Source organism: Leguminivora glycinivorella, chromosome 11 (assembly GCF_023078275.1).
Source record: "Leguminivora glycinivorella isolate SPB_JAAS2020 chromosome 11, LegGlyc_1.1, whole genome shotgun sequence".
In the NCBI taxonomy this organism is placed as follows: Eukaryota; Metazoa; Arthropoda; class Insecta; order Lepidoptera; family Tortricidae; genus Leguminivora; species Leguminivora glycinivorella.
The window spans coordinates 9,739,010-9,752,891 of NC_062981.1; the positions used below are offsets into that span (position 1 = coordinate 9,739,010).

The 13,882-nt window shown below is 34.9% G+C and overlaps 1 protein-coding gene across 1 annotated transcript in view; it reads left to right on the forward strand.

Moving 5' to 3' along the window:
• Nucleotides 1-1,507: 1,507 nt before the first annotated feature.
• Nucleotides 1,508-13,882, forward strand: part of LOC125230961 (dual 3',5'-cyclic-AMP and -GMP phosphodiesterase 11-like) — a 306,906-nt gene continuing 294,531 nt past the window's right edge. Inside the window, exon 1 of the mRNA XM_048136282.1 lies at nt 1,508-1,927. The gene's annotated coding sequence lies outside the window, so the exon portion shown is untranslated. The remainder of the gene's footprint in view (nt 1,928-13,882) is intronic.

Here is a 13,882-nt window from a genome sequence, read left to right on the forward strand (position 1 = left end):
AAAATTGGAAGATTTATTTGTAACACATACTTTTATTGTTTGTTTTTATCTAATAGTTTATTTGATTTTCCATTTGCGTTTAGTAGGTATTTTTAAGTAAATATTGAACCAAATTTAATTTAAAAGAAAGCTATGACGTATTACACTACGCCCACAACATTTGACATTTATTTCGATGTACGCAATTGAGATGGGTTTCAATTTAAGATTTGACTTTCTCAGGCTACATACCTTATCAAGTCATCATCAAACGTCATTAAAAAATACTTCTACTTACTTGGCTTGAACACTATCATTTGATTGTAAATAATACTATTATGTTTATTAAATCTCACCTTACTTGTTACTTTAGAAACAGTACATATAGCATACCACAGGTTTTGCTAGAGCATATAAGTTATAAGTACATCTCTTTTGAACAATATAAACTCGCTCTATATCCATGCAGTTTCCCCATAACATTAGTCCGTAGACTGATAATACGTATGCAAGATACGATGAGTGCTGCTTCTATTGACAACTTAAATACAAACTTTTTAAGTTTTTACTTGTATGATATCCGTGGTGTTTCAGATTACATGTTACTTATTTATTTTTCATAATTGTTTGTCTAATATTTTGTTAGTATGGTATGTCCTTAATGTTGACGTAGGTACTACCTACATTTAATTTGATTTTGTTGTTTTTTGATACGCAAACAGTTGGTGCTGCAACGGCTGCATAGTTCACATCCTCGTTTTAGTTGTTTTTCATTTTTAAATTCAGTTTGTAGATTTGTATTTGTTATGGAACTCTATTCCCGGATGTTTATTTACTCAATGAATATTTGAAATGATCGAAACACGTACAGCTATGATCTGTAAAGGGATTTGAAAACTAATTTTTAATAAATAGGTAGCCTGTAAATAGTACCTACGGCTGTATTGGCTGTATTTATGATCTTTTTTAATCACTTGTATCATGTAGGTACATACATTTTATATTTGTGTAAGTCTTCATGAGAGTTGTAAATTGTAAACGTAAATGTCTGCTGGGATGTGACGTCTGTGGGACAGCCAAATTTGGATGTTTGACAGATTATATCAGGCATGGTCAAGGTATAATTTTTTTTTATCGTAACGGCATTTGTGTAGGGATTTTGTCCTGCAGTTGTTTTATTCAACGGCGTGGTCGTCTAATTGAGAATGGCAACAACTATTAATTGTAGATCATAAATTGCTTCGTTTCCTGCGGCGTCTTCAATTAATTCATTCATTAATGCTCGTGTCGTGTCTCCTATCGCGTCTGGCTGATATGTCTCTATGAACGTGTGACACCGAACTAGTACTCGCGACCGCGACTTGACAGTGCGTAGTGCGTCTTGCCGACTCGCCTATACACTGTTTATTGAGTGTATGTGCAGTTGCAGCGTGTGTGGTTGTTTTATGCTGTTTATCAGTTTCATTCTGTGTTTGTGTGTGAGGGTTCTGAGCGCGTGTGCCGTGGGTGTGTGAGCGCGCGCGTGTGCGTGTTCCTGAGCGGCGCGGCGCGGAGTGCGGTTAGACGGCGGCGCCAGTTGACTCCCAAGCGCCGCGCCGTCGCTACGCTTATCTGCGTTTCGTCCGCACCGCGATCTGAATAACTTTGTGCACTGGAAACTTTTCAAAGCAATTTTCACGTGTTAACGAAGTTCGCTTCGCGTTATCGTCGCGAATTACGTGTACCGTGCTGCGGGCGTGCTTGCTGAGCGATTAGACACGCACTTTCGCACGTGTAAACGTATCGGTCGGTCTATTTTTGAATATTCTCTAAACGCTACACCGCGAAGTTTTCGAAACGCCCGTACCGGGTTAACGCCCGCTGCACAGTGCAGTCGCAACGGCAGTGTTTTTGTTGACGGATAACATTTTGTGTTGTTAACCTCCGCTCAATCTGAGAGACGTTATCTGTAAGTATGACCCCGGTTATGATACTGGCTGTTTGTTTAATCTATTACGCTGTGTTCATTTCGAAATCAATGACATTCCTTCTCCCTAGAGACATGTTATATGAACCCTTTGGAACTAGAACTTTGTTTATCGCAGTACCTATTCTGTCGTTACAAAATATACAAACAAACTGGGAATAAATAAGAGTAGGTGATCGAAGAACACGTATCAGTATTTTATATGTGTGCATCTTTGTGGGTATGCGTGAGGCAACACATGTATACAAACAAATGTAGCCACCGCTTCGGACTCGGTCGTACTATAGATAGACATATATATACACAATATGTTGTTGGCATGTGCATAGGTACATTTCGTGTGGTTACCAATGTTTAGACTTAGTTTGAAATGCGTGGCGATATGGAATTCATAATTTGTACAACATAGTAATTATATTATAGACGCTATATTAAACAGGTTCTACCAGTTTGACTTAATTGATATACTTACATAATTATACCTACATACAATAATCAATATGCTTTTTCAATGATCAGATACTACTTTTTCGTAATTTCTTCAAAGGAAGTTAAAAATTTATCTAAAATACATATTTCTTTAATAACAGTAACTGTAACTTTAGCAGTTTCAAAATTTTCTTACCCCTTTATGGGAAACATTAAGTGAAATATGTATGTACCAATCATGTATATTTCTTTAATTAGTGATTTAAACATTGCTCAACTTATCTATAGTCACTATAAGTTTTTGATGTGTTATAATACGTTACTACTACTATTTATAAATAAATAAATAATACGTTACTACTAGACAGCGTAAACTCACGTCAAATGTATGTAATTAGGGTTCCGTACTTTAAAAAGGAAAAAAGGGAACCCTTATAGGATCACTCGTGCGTCTGTCTGTCCGTCTGTCACAGCCAATTTTTTCAAAAAGTACTGAACCGATTTACTTGTGACCCAAAGACGGACATGTAATTTAAATTAAGTAAAATTAATTATAGGGGCCACTTTTGGGGGTTACAAGTGAAAATTAAAAATCAAAGTTTTTTGAACTAGGTAGGTATATTGTGTTACATATCAAATGAAAGAGCTTTTACAAGTATTTCAAAAATATTTTTTTTAATAATTTTTACTCAAGTAATTTTCGAGTAATTTAAGAAAATAGGCAAAAAGTTACCCCCCCATTGAGTAGTTTATAGTCACATGCCCGATAATTATCAAGTATTGTAGATACGTTCGACATATCAACATGGCCTACTTGTTATGTCCAAAAGTTACCTAGTATTAGAATATAGATGGAGCAACGCGCTCTTTATTAGTCTTTATGCCTAAAAGCAAACTACATAGGTCCCTAACCCCTAACTAACCTAACCCAACCCAAAACAGTTGCTACTTGCCTGCTAGTAAAGAACAAACACTTTTGTCATTCATCGTAACGTTGGATACCGAACCTAGTAGAGTTTGACCACGCTCTTTTATGCCAATGCTAAGTGCTATGTCAAAAATTTTCATTTGTGCAAATTTAACGTGGTCGTACTCTACTTATGATGGGTGCTAAGAAAAAATCTAATTTAATAATCGGAGAGATAAGATTTCAAATGACAAAAGGCCATTATAACACTGGATACATAGGTATCCAGAGGACCTATGAGTTGTTATATGGTTATCTTATACTTTTAAACGAGCAATTCTTGTATATTTATTTATTTATTTATTTATATATATATTTATTTACACTGACGATCTCGGAAACCGCTCTAACGATTTCGCAGAAATTTGTTATATGGGGGTTTTTGAGGGTGAAAAATCGGTCTAACTTATCCTTAGGTCCCGGAAAACGCGAATTTTCGAGTTTTCATGCGTTTTTCTTCGCGCGCCATCTCGTGTGCAGTAGTTGTACTGTTAAGACAGAATTCTTTCGGTCGATGTAAGTACTATTTATTGCAAACACTAGATGGCGACACAGGTCAAGGCTAAAACGAATAGAAAATACACTATTTGAGTTTTTGTGGCGAAATGCGCGCCATCTCGTGTGGAGTAGTTGTGTTGTTAAGGCTGAGAATTCTTTCGCTCTATGTAGGTACTATTCATTTTTGAACTAGATGGCGACACATGTCAAGGATACGAAACAGAACCGAGCGAAGCTCGGTTGCCCAGATATTATCAAATAATGCCATATAAAAATACAATAAAGTCGGTTACCTATCGATTATTTAACCTCTTATCTGCCAAGAATTACTGCGTACAGTTTTCCTCTACCGAAAATTAAGCTAAGCAAATATGTATTTATATTCTGATAACAAAGGTACACTTTTTCGAGACACGAGCATTATGCCAAACAATGAAGAATGTAACCAACTTCTTTGTTTATATTTTGCAAATAATTATGTTTTTGAAGTACTGTTAGAAAAGAACGTAACAAATCTTGACAATTGACATGATCTGTGTCTCTTGACAATCTTGATAGCTCATGTAAATATATTTTGTTTTGTGTTTATATGTAGGGATTCCACAATATGTAATAAATAATAAAACAAAAGCTTCTGCGTATGAAAAAAAGTAAAGCTGGCACGCCAACCGATTAGACTCGGTTAAATCAATTAACATCGTAATTGTTATGTCACTTAAGATGCAACGGGAGCTAAAAAGCCAAACTGGGAATTTTAGTTAATAAGGGACGATAAGACCATTTTTATTACGAGAACGCGTGGCAGTATCGTGTTGAATAGTATTTAATTAGATCTTATTTTGCATTTCCCGACAAAACTTGCAAAATTGGGAGCATTCAGTCTGGCAACCCTAATTACCGTAAAGTCATACTTACTGACTACATTTTATGGAAAGGAAATTGTGCGATAAAATCTAAAAAAACTAGGTTTTCTTCACGATTGTTCCCTTTTCCAAAACTTAATAAGAAAATAGAAAATCAAAATTTTAATGGAATAATCTGTATCGAACAATTTATCTTTTTAGGGTTCCGTAGTCAACTAGGAACCCTTATAGTTTCGCCATGTCTGTCTGTCCGTCCGCCCGTCCGTCCGTCCGCGGATAATCTCAGTAACCGTTAGCACTAGAAAGCTGAAATTTGGTACCAATATGTATATCAATCACGCCAACAAAGTGCAAAAATAATAAAAAATGGAAAAAAAATGTTTTATTAGGGTACCCCCCCTACATATAAAGTGGGGGCTGATATTTTTTTTCATTCCAACCCCAACGTGTGATATATTGTTGGATAGGTATTTAAAAATGACTAAGGGTTTACTAAGATCGTTTTTTGATAATATCAATATTTTCGGAAATAATCGCTCCTAAAGGAAAAAAAGTGCCCCCCCCCCTCTAACTTTTAAACCATATGTTTAAAAAATATGAAAAAAATCACGAAAGTAGAACTTTATAAAGACTTTTTAGGAAAATTGTTTTGAACTTGATAGGTTCAGTAGTTTTTGAGAAGAATACAGAAAACTACGGAACCCTACACTGAGCGTGGCCCGACACGCTCTTGGCCGGTTTTTGTCTAATTGATATCAGTTTCGAATTCCATTTCTTGCAGCACCGTCAATTAAGCTTTTTGTAGCCATATTTGAAGACCTATTATCACAGAACACCCCACTAGAAGCCAAATGCAAGCGATATTGTTCGAGACGCAAATCACCAATCCTTGCGGGGTGAGGCGGGCGCGCACGGTGCTGCCATTGGTCGTTTCAAATAATGGCGCGCCTTTATGATTAGCAGTAGGGATGGGAATGGGACATGTCTATTATAGACAATGGTACCGGTACCAGTACTGTGGTGAATTTGTTTTGCAACAAATTATAATATTATAATTAAATTATAATAAGGCCTAGTTACCCTTCGGGTTGGAAGGTCAGATGGCAGTCGCTTTCATAAAACTAGTGCCTACGCCAAATCTTGGTAGTAGTTTCCAAAGCGGACCCCAGGCTCCCATGAGCCGTGGCGAATGCCGATGCCGGGATAACGCAAGGAGGATGATAATTGTGATAGCATCTCAATAAAAATCATTCTAGTAACTAATAACTAAACTGTGCATTTTTACTTACGTTTACTAAGTTAAATAACCAACTAAATATTCTAAACTAATCCATGAACTAAATACCACTACAGACTCTACAGATTCTAGATAATTATTCACTATTACAAATCTGCTTTCTTTTATATTTCATAAAATGGTAGCACATGGTACGAACGGCAGTACGAAGTTCCCGCAACAGACATAAACTAACATGGCCCCATGCCTAGTCGTTTACGTGAAAGGGATAGCATATCACATTGTTAACTCGGTAAAGAGGGATGGACGCGCCTCGGCGCCGCTCAGCACAACCATATTGACCAGTATAAATGAACTCCGCGGACAATAAACAATATTCAACAAAATAATTAATTTGACTTAACTGTGGAATGTTGTTCCATCTTTTTTACATGTAGAAGTGTTAGAAGACTTGCCACACCACTTTATGCTGTAAGAGACCATTGTTTGCAACCAAAATTGATTATTTAAGAATTTTTCCCGAGCGGACACGGACACTGTTAGCGGGTCGTATACTTGGGCGCTACTGATCGGTGTCGCACGCGTTCAAACTTTTATAAACCTGATTTGTCGTATGCTTGGTGACCGCGAGTCGCCCTGTAAGGGCCATCTTGTTGTATTGATCTGTGCCTATTATAGTACCTTTAAAAAATGTAAATTGCAGATATTGATTGATAACAAGTATGTAATAGATAATAATTATTATGTTGAAAAAAAAATCGCTGTAACTTCAAAACCCAGGGAGTAAACAATCGAAAGAGTTTGTGTAGAGAAATGTCTCTTATTGTGACTTAATGAACTTAATGACGACACAAGACCTCAGGATCAAGGACCGATGAACAAACCCATCAAATTACCTTCAGCCCTCAAAGTCAAAGTCAAATCGGATAATTCGATAGATGGTTGCTCCCACAGACATAGAACTAAATATAGACGGAGGGTATTAAACTAAATAACCTTATGTCATCCTGTACATTCTCATGAACTGTGTTCGGTTGCATCTCGAGCAAAATTGGCTACCTAAAGCTTATTTTAGTGTAGTTTATTATACTTATAAAAAATGACCTACACTCAAATATAAACTTTCTAGCAGTTTCAAAGGCAATACGGGCTTAAAATTGTATCTAAAATTGTATCTATGTCACAATTTACCGCGGCGTTGCAACTAAAAATATATACTAAAACCCCGATCATTCCTCATGAAGCGTACCATATACTTACCTTGGTACCGCTTTTTCTCTACTAGGTACTTTATGAAAATATTTTGGATTCTTGTTGAGCAACTATATTTCACTATCAGTCTTATATTGCCGTTAATGAAAGTGATGCCATGATAATGCCAAATCCCCGTCATCTAGGGGTTCTACAATCTATGGTTGCTCCGAACACTTAATTTCGTCAGTCTCTAATCCATTATTGAGTAATCCATCGTTGTCCCGAAATTTCGGATTTTCATCCACTTTCTGTTGATTATTTCTGTAGGTGGGAATAGTACATTCCCTTGAAAAAGTTTTTAGCTACAGTCACATGCTTAGAAAGTTTATCCTTGTAAAGGTTAATGAAATCGGTTCGGAAATACTCGAGTTAACTTTTTTTCGACATTTTTCAATACATAATTACGTATTCATGCGTGACACGATATAATATACCTATTAAGTAAATTATATCGTGCAATTAAATGCAATTGTCAGTTTCTAATATGCAAGAATATCGCCTATAATTTGTTTGCGTGTAAGAACATTATTTGTTTTATGATTTAACTTTCGATATAAATGTTCAAGAGAAATAAAACTAGTCCCACGTGTTTGAGCCAGTAATTCAACACTGGAAAAGTTACAAGAAACTGCAAAATTGTTAAAATTAAAAGCGTTCTGTTTCAAATTGTGCAATGTTGCTTCTTTTGAAACGGCTTTTGTTTACAACAGTTGTCAGTGTTGTCACGCTACAACAATTGATTGAAGTCGATAAAACGCAACTTTTTCAATTGATTATTTGCTTTAATTATGTTTTATAAATTTTACAAGATGATAAGTTATGATTTAAAATCCTTCTGACATTTCTTTTCTGGTCCTTATACCAATGTGAATTCTAAGGCTGAAAGTACACTATCATATACATATATGATCATAGGTCTGTCTGTATGCCTCTCTTTTTCTCCAACGTGAAGAAAACGGACTGCTTTTGCATATGATCATATTTCTATGATAGTGGACTAATCGGCCTAAGGGACACTTTTTTACCTATTAAATATGATGATCGAACGGGCTCGTGATAATGAGTAAAAATAAAATTGCCAAATCTAAAAAGAAATAGTGTACAATAATGACCATAAGTGGCTACCTAATACCGTATATCTAATGTATTATAAGGTGGAACCAATTATGTCAAAATGACCGTGAGATTTCTTACAATCTGAATGTCACTATGATAAGTTCTACAGTAGGGTTATTGTCGTACCAATAGTCAATGACATAATCTAAGTTTATTGGCGATAGTCTTAATCATTCTGACGCCATTACCATTGTTCTAAATTGCACGAACCAATCTAAGCGCTGTTGTTAGTTCAGAGTACCTAGCCGACGTCACAATTGCTTACGCTTCGTATCTTAGCTAGCTCTCTCTGTCGCTGTTCAGCTGGCCTAGCCGAAATGACAATTGTTCCGATTGAAACTCAATCTGGCTCTGCCGCGCCTATACGGAAGGCTCGAAGGACCAATGTCGTGGGGCTATCCGGGTTGTGAGTTGTGAACTTGAACTCCAAAGAATTGTTACTATGATTTTAATTATAAAAAATATACAAAAATGTAAAGAGCCGAGTCATGGCCGCGGTGGCTAGTAAGTAAGTCCATCCCGAAGATGGCTGCTCCCCGCTGTCACCTCACCCCGCTGTCGCCCGGTTGGAGTGCTCGCGACACGTACAACGATTGCTACTTTGGCTAGGCCGACTGTCAACCAGGTTGCCTAGGTTCTCTAATTGTTTACGCGTAATTACTAAGCTAGGTTATACCGTGTAACATTGAAGGGACAAACAAATAATTCTGAAGTTTTAATCATTTTCAGAGCCTCTTAAGCTGTTTAGGTTTGAAAAAGGATTTGTTAAAAGGTTTATAATCTATTTGTGTGTTTTGTGATGGAACCTTTATCAAAATCAAAACAAAAGATTGATAAAGGCAGAATTTCAGGGAAAATTATTTATCCTGTTCATTTTTTATTTATTGTGACTTAAAATTATTTAACTACACATTGGAACAAAATTAGCAATAAAATGTATTCGATTGTTAACTATATAACTTTTAATGGTTGATTACAATTTATTCAGCTGAAGGGATGGAGATGACATAGGCTACTTTTTGTCTCTTTCTGACGCGAGCGAAGCCGCGGGCTAAAGCTAGTTTTAACATAATTCGAAATTAATCTTAAAAGTTGTTCTTACTACAATCGTTTCGTTAATTCATGGTTAGTTTCATTATATCATAAAATCTAACAAGAACCACGGTAAGCAATATGTGCTTAGTAACAACCTAATGAACCTAATAAGTTCACATCCAAAAATAGATAAATCTTAATAATACTCGTTCATTAGTCCATTAATATGAAATAAATCCTAATAAGGGATGATTGCGCCGGGTCACGGACCCCGTAATTAGGGATATTGTACTGAATTAACATAGTCTAAAAGAAAATCAATCGCCATTTCTTATTCTGATCCCGTTTCTCGTCGTTAAGGCCGGATCCACACAGAAATCAGAATCTGAATTCACGGGATTGCGTAAAAGTTTATCTATTTACTACGCACAATCAGATTTTTGGAGATTATGAATTTATCAGATTGAAACTGTCATGCTTTATGAATTTCAAATATGAAATTTTTATACAAAACTTTTTTACACACATATTGTTTATGAATCCTACGGTGACCACTCACATACTGGATTCAGGTCTGGATCAATTTCTCAGATTGATGAGATGATTTGGCATGTGTTGTAAATTCAATTTATGAAATTAATGAAATTCGTATTCAAAACGTACGGCCCTTTTTCCTTACTGGGATTCAAAATATTCTGATTTTGAATTTATTAGATGACATCTTAGCATTCTTAGCATAAATAACGATGCTAGGGAAAATAAAAATTTGGGGTGGGTGAAAATAATTAGATGTTTAATTCTAAATTGACAAGCATTAAATGACAATAAAAAAGATTGTAAGACGATCGCTAAAAAACGGATAAATAGGATTAATAGGAAGTTTCAAGTGCAAAACCAGGCCTCGGAATTCAGAGTATAAATTCAGATCTTCTCATGCATTCAAACTATGTAACGCTGCCCTAAGAATCCAAGGGAAACGAACCCAAAACCGTTTTAACTCCAGCTTTTCAAGTTCTATCCTTATTTCCTTCGCAACTCAGTTCTAAATAGATTCAGTCCGGAAAAATAATGATATGTGCTCACTGTGCTCAGAATGGCTCAAAGTCCATACTTAGTCATAGTAAAATGGAGTATGCATTTCTTTTAAACAGTGAAACTAATCTATTCGAAGAACATCAAGGCTACTTGATCAGCTTTACATATGTATTGTGTAATCATTACCTACGTATGACGTCTGTTTTTTAAATGTGATTTTCTATTAGATAAAAGCAGTTTAATATACCTAGGTAGGTATATTAAACTGCTTTTATCTAATAGAAAATCACATGTAGGTACATACATAGAGGTATAGTTACTATAGTTAGTATGTATTATAATATAAGGGCGATAAATTAAACCAGACATTTATTAGTGTTACTATATTTCAGGTTATTATTTCGAGTGTGTCGCTCTTATGGTGTCACCTTCATTGCTAACCTTGCAGTGGCGGCTGGTGAAAATTCCTGCTAGGCAACACCAAAGCAAAAAGAAACCTATCTTAACATTAGGTACTTTACTAGTAACTACTACTACTGTACTAGTACTACTGTAACCTTGGAACATACATAATATTAGCACAATATAAGACGCTTCGTTGCCAAAAAAATTAGAGTAACACTAGGGCTTGCAATATCGGACGATTTTCAATTCCGGAACTGGTTTTCGAGATTGGACTTCAATTCCGGAATTCCGGAACTAGTTCCGGAATTGGACAATTTTTTTTCGTTTTGTTTTCTGGTGGATTTCTGATGAAATAATACAATTTTAAATTATAATTTATTATTAATCGAAAGTATTTCGAACAACAACAAACGATACAAACGAGGTTTTAGTGCCAGTTTTGTGATAGTAGTTAACATTAAAGTAAATATATTTAGCATTATTATTTAATAGTATTTGACACATCAATCAGTAATAAAAACTACATATTTTAGACAAAAACTAAATAAAACTACCCCAAATACAGTGTTTTCCTTCTGAACTTATTTCATATTTGAGGATTTACAGCAATATGGACGAGGACAACATTATTGTTTTATCAATTTAATCTAATAAAAACAAAGGTTTTAAAACTTTTAAATGCATAAATGCATCGATTGTCCACCGAAATAATGTAAAAGTAATAATAAAATTTACAACAATGGCACAACGTCTTATTCACATAAATGTAATAAAATAAATATTGAATTACCTGTATCAGACTCGAGGCCCAAAAAGTCAGATTTCCTGATTTATACCTAGGTACATGTACATATAGACCTTGAATTCTTGTAAAAAATAAAGCATAGTTTTCATATCCACCATTTTCCATACATTGCAGTAAAGTCCACCAGTTTAGTAAAATATGCACACGTCTTTGTGAAAAGTGTATAAGTAACTACGACGTTATGCTTGTGAATGAATGTAATACCAAATACTACGTTTCGCATCTGAATTTAAGTTCGCAAAACCAGAAAGTGACAATGGTTAATATTAGCGCCATTAGCGGGTTAAAATTTAAAATTACACTATCTCGCTCTAACTAGCCCCTTTAGCCATAAAATAGGGTACTACCTGAGTCCGAGCAGTGTCTAACTTATGAATTTACATATTTCTTATTCATTCTGTGGTAATTTTGTAAAATAACCAGGCTGATATTACACGTTTTTATCTAAAAATATATATTTTTTCAATCCCGGAATTTTCGAGATTATGTGTTTCAATTCCGGAACTGTAATATCGGAAAAATTGTCCGAAATTCCGGAATTTCGAGATTCCGGAATTCCGGAATGCAAGCCCTAAGTAACACCGTATTAGAGTTAAAAAAGTTTTTCTATTAACAAGATAAATAAAAATAGTTTCTACAATACAATATCTAGTCGGATAGTAAATGAGGGGTTCCATTATGCTTCTAGTAAAATAGTTTTCATCTAAAATGTCAACAGAATTTGTAGATTTATTTCAGATGAAGTAAAAATACCCTTTCGGCAAAGAACGCCACAAATGATACTAATCGAAAATAGATCGTGTTTGACGTATTGATACGAGTTATTAGAAACAATAAAATTAGTCAATCAACCTTTTGTTGCATTTTAGAGAGAGTCACTCTTTTGCCTTTAGTAGAAAATTACTGTTATGTAGAAATGAAACTAGAATATAAATAGAAAAAAAATTGTCTTCGGTTACCGCGATAGTTACTCATACTCATGAAATAAAACTATGGAAACGGATTATTTATGGTCATGGTTCATTAATATTTCTTGTATTTATGTGGGTACCTTTTGTACATTGTAATTTTTCGTTGACCACGAATGCTGTAAAGTGTTCGAAACGTCGGGATGAATTGTAAATTCATTATACGCGATATAATCCGTTTCCATAGTTTTACTTCATGAGAAAAAAAATGGTATAGTAAAATACTTCACCTAAGTATTAGGTACATTTTATTTACTTTAGTACCTACAATATACCAAAATGGATGCCAGTCAGCATATGCCGATGAGTGAGATGACTTTCAGGGCAACTAAGTCTGTATTTTTGTGATAAAAATTATTCAAATAATAATTATGTAATCTAGGGTGTTGGTTCATATTCAGATGGTTAGGAACTTGTATAAGACTATATTATCAACATACTTGTAATAACTTAATAAGGTTGTCAACAACGATATCCATATAATTACTCGTGTAAACAAGTAATACTTTATTTATTTAACTATTTGAGGACATAACTAATAGTCTAGTAGCTTAATTACCTAAGTCATTAAGTTTATTATACTGTAAACATTGATACAAATATTCTATTCGACTCGCAATCTAGCCCTAAGCGGTTTTTGATGGCTTTTGATCTATATTGAAACAATTTGTATTGTGCCTTTTAGTGCTTATACTTATCTTAGAAAATGACTTGTTTACGTATTTCCGCTATTTTGTTAGTTTAACGAGTAATTAGTAATGTTTACAGAGTTGATGAGTTTATTATTCGACAATCGATCTTCCTAAGTATATTCGAAAATAAAATAAATAATATCTGGGCAACCGAGCTTCGCTCGGTTCTGTTTCGTATCCTTGACATGTGTCGCCATCTAGTTCAAAAATGAATAGTACCTACATCGAGCGAAAGAATTCTCAGCCTTAACAACACAACTACTCCACACGAGATGGCGCGCATTTCGCCACAAAAACTCAAATAGTGTATGTTCTATTCGTTTTGGCCTTGACCTGTGTCGCCATCTAGTGTTTGCAATAAATAGTACTTACATCGACCGAAAGAATTCTGTCTTAACAGTACAACTACTGCACACGAGATAGATTATTTGGTTGTCTGTTGTATGTATGGGCTTAATCAAATGTTTATCGGTAAATATAATGATTATTGATTGTGAGTATGTCTTTTGCTTGACTTCGTTTCAATAATTGTACAAGTTCCTCATCATAAAAGGAAAAAAAAACCGGAACCCTTACTTATAGGCTCACACGAGCGTCTATCTGTCACAACGTATTTGCTTCAAAACTATGTGA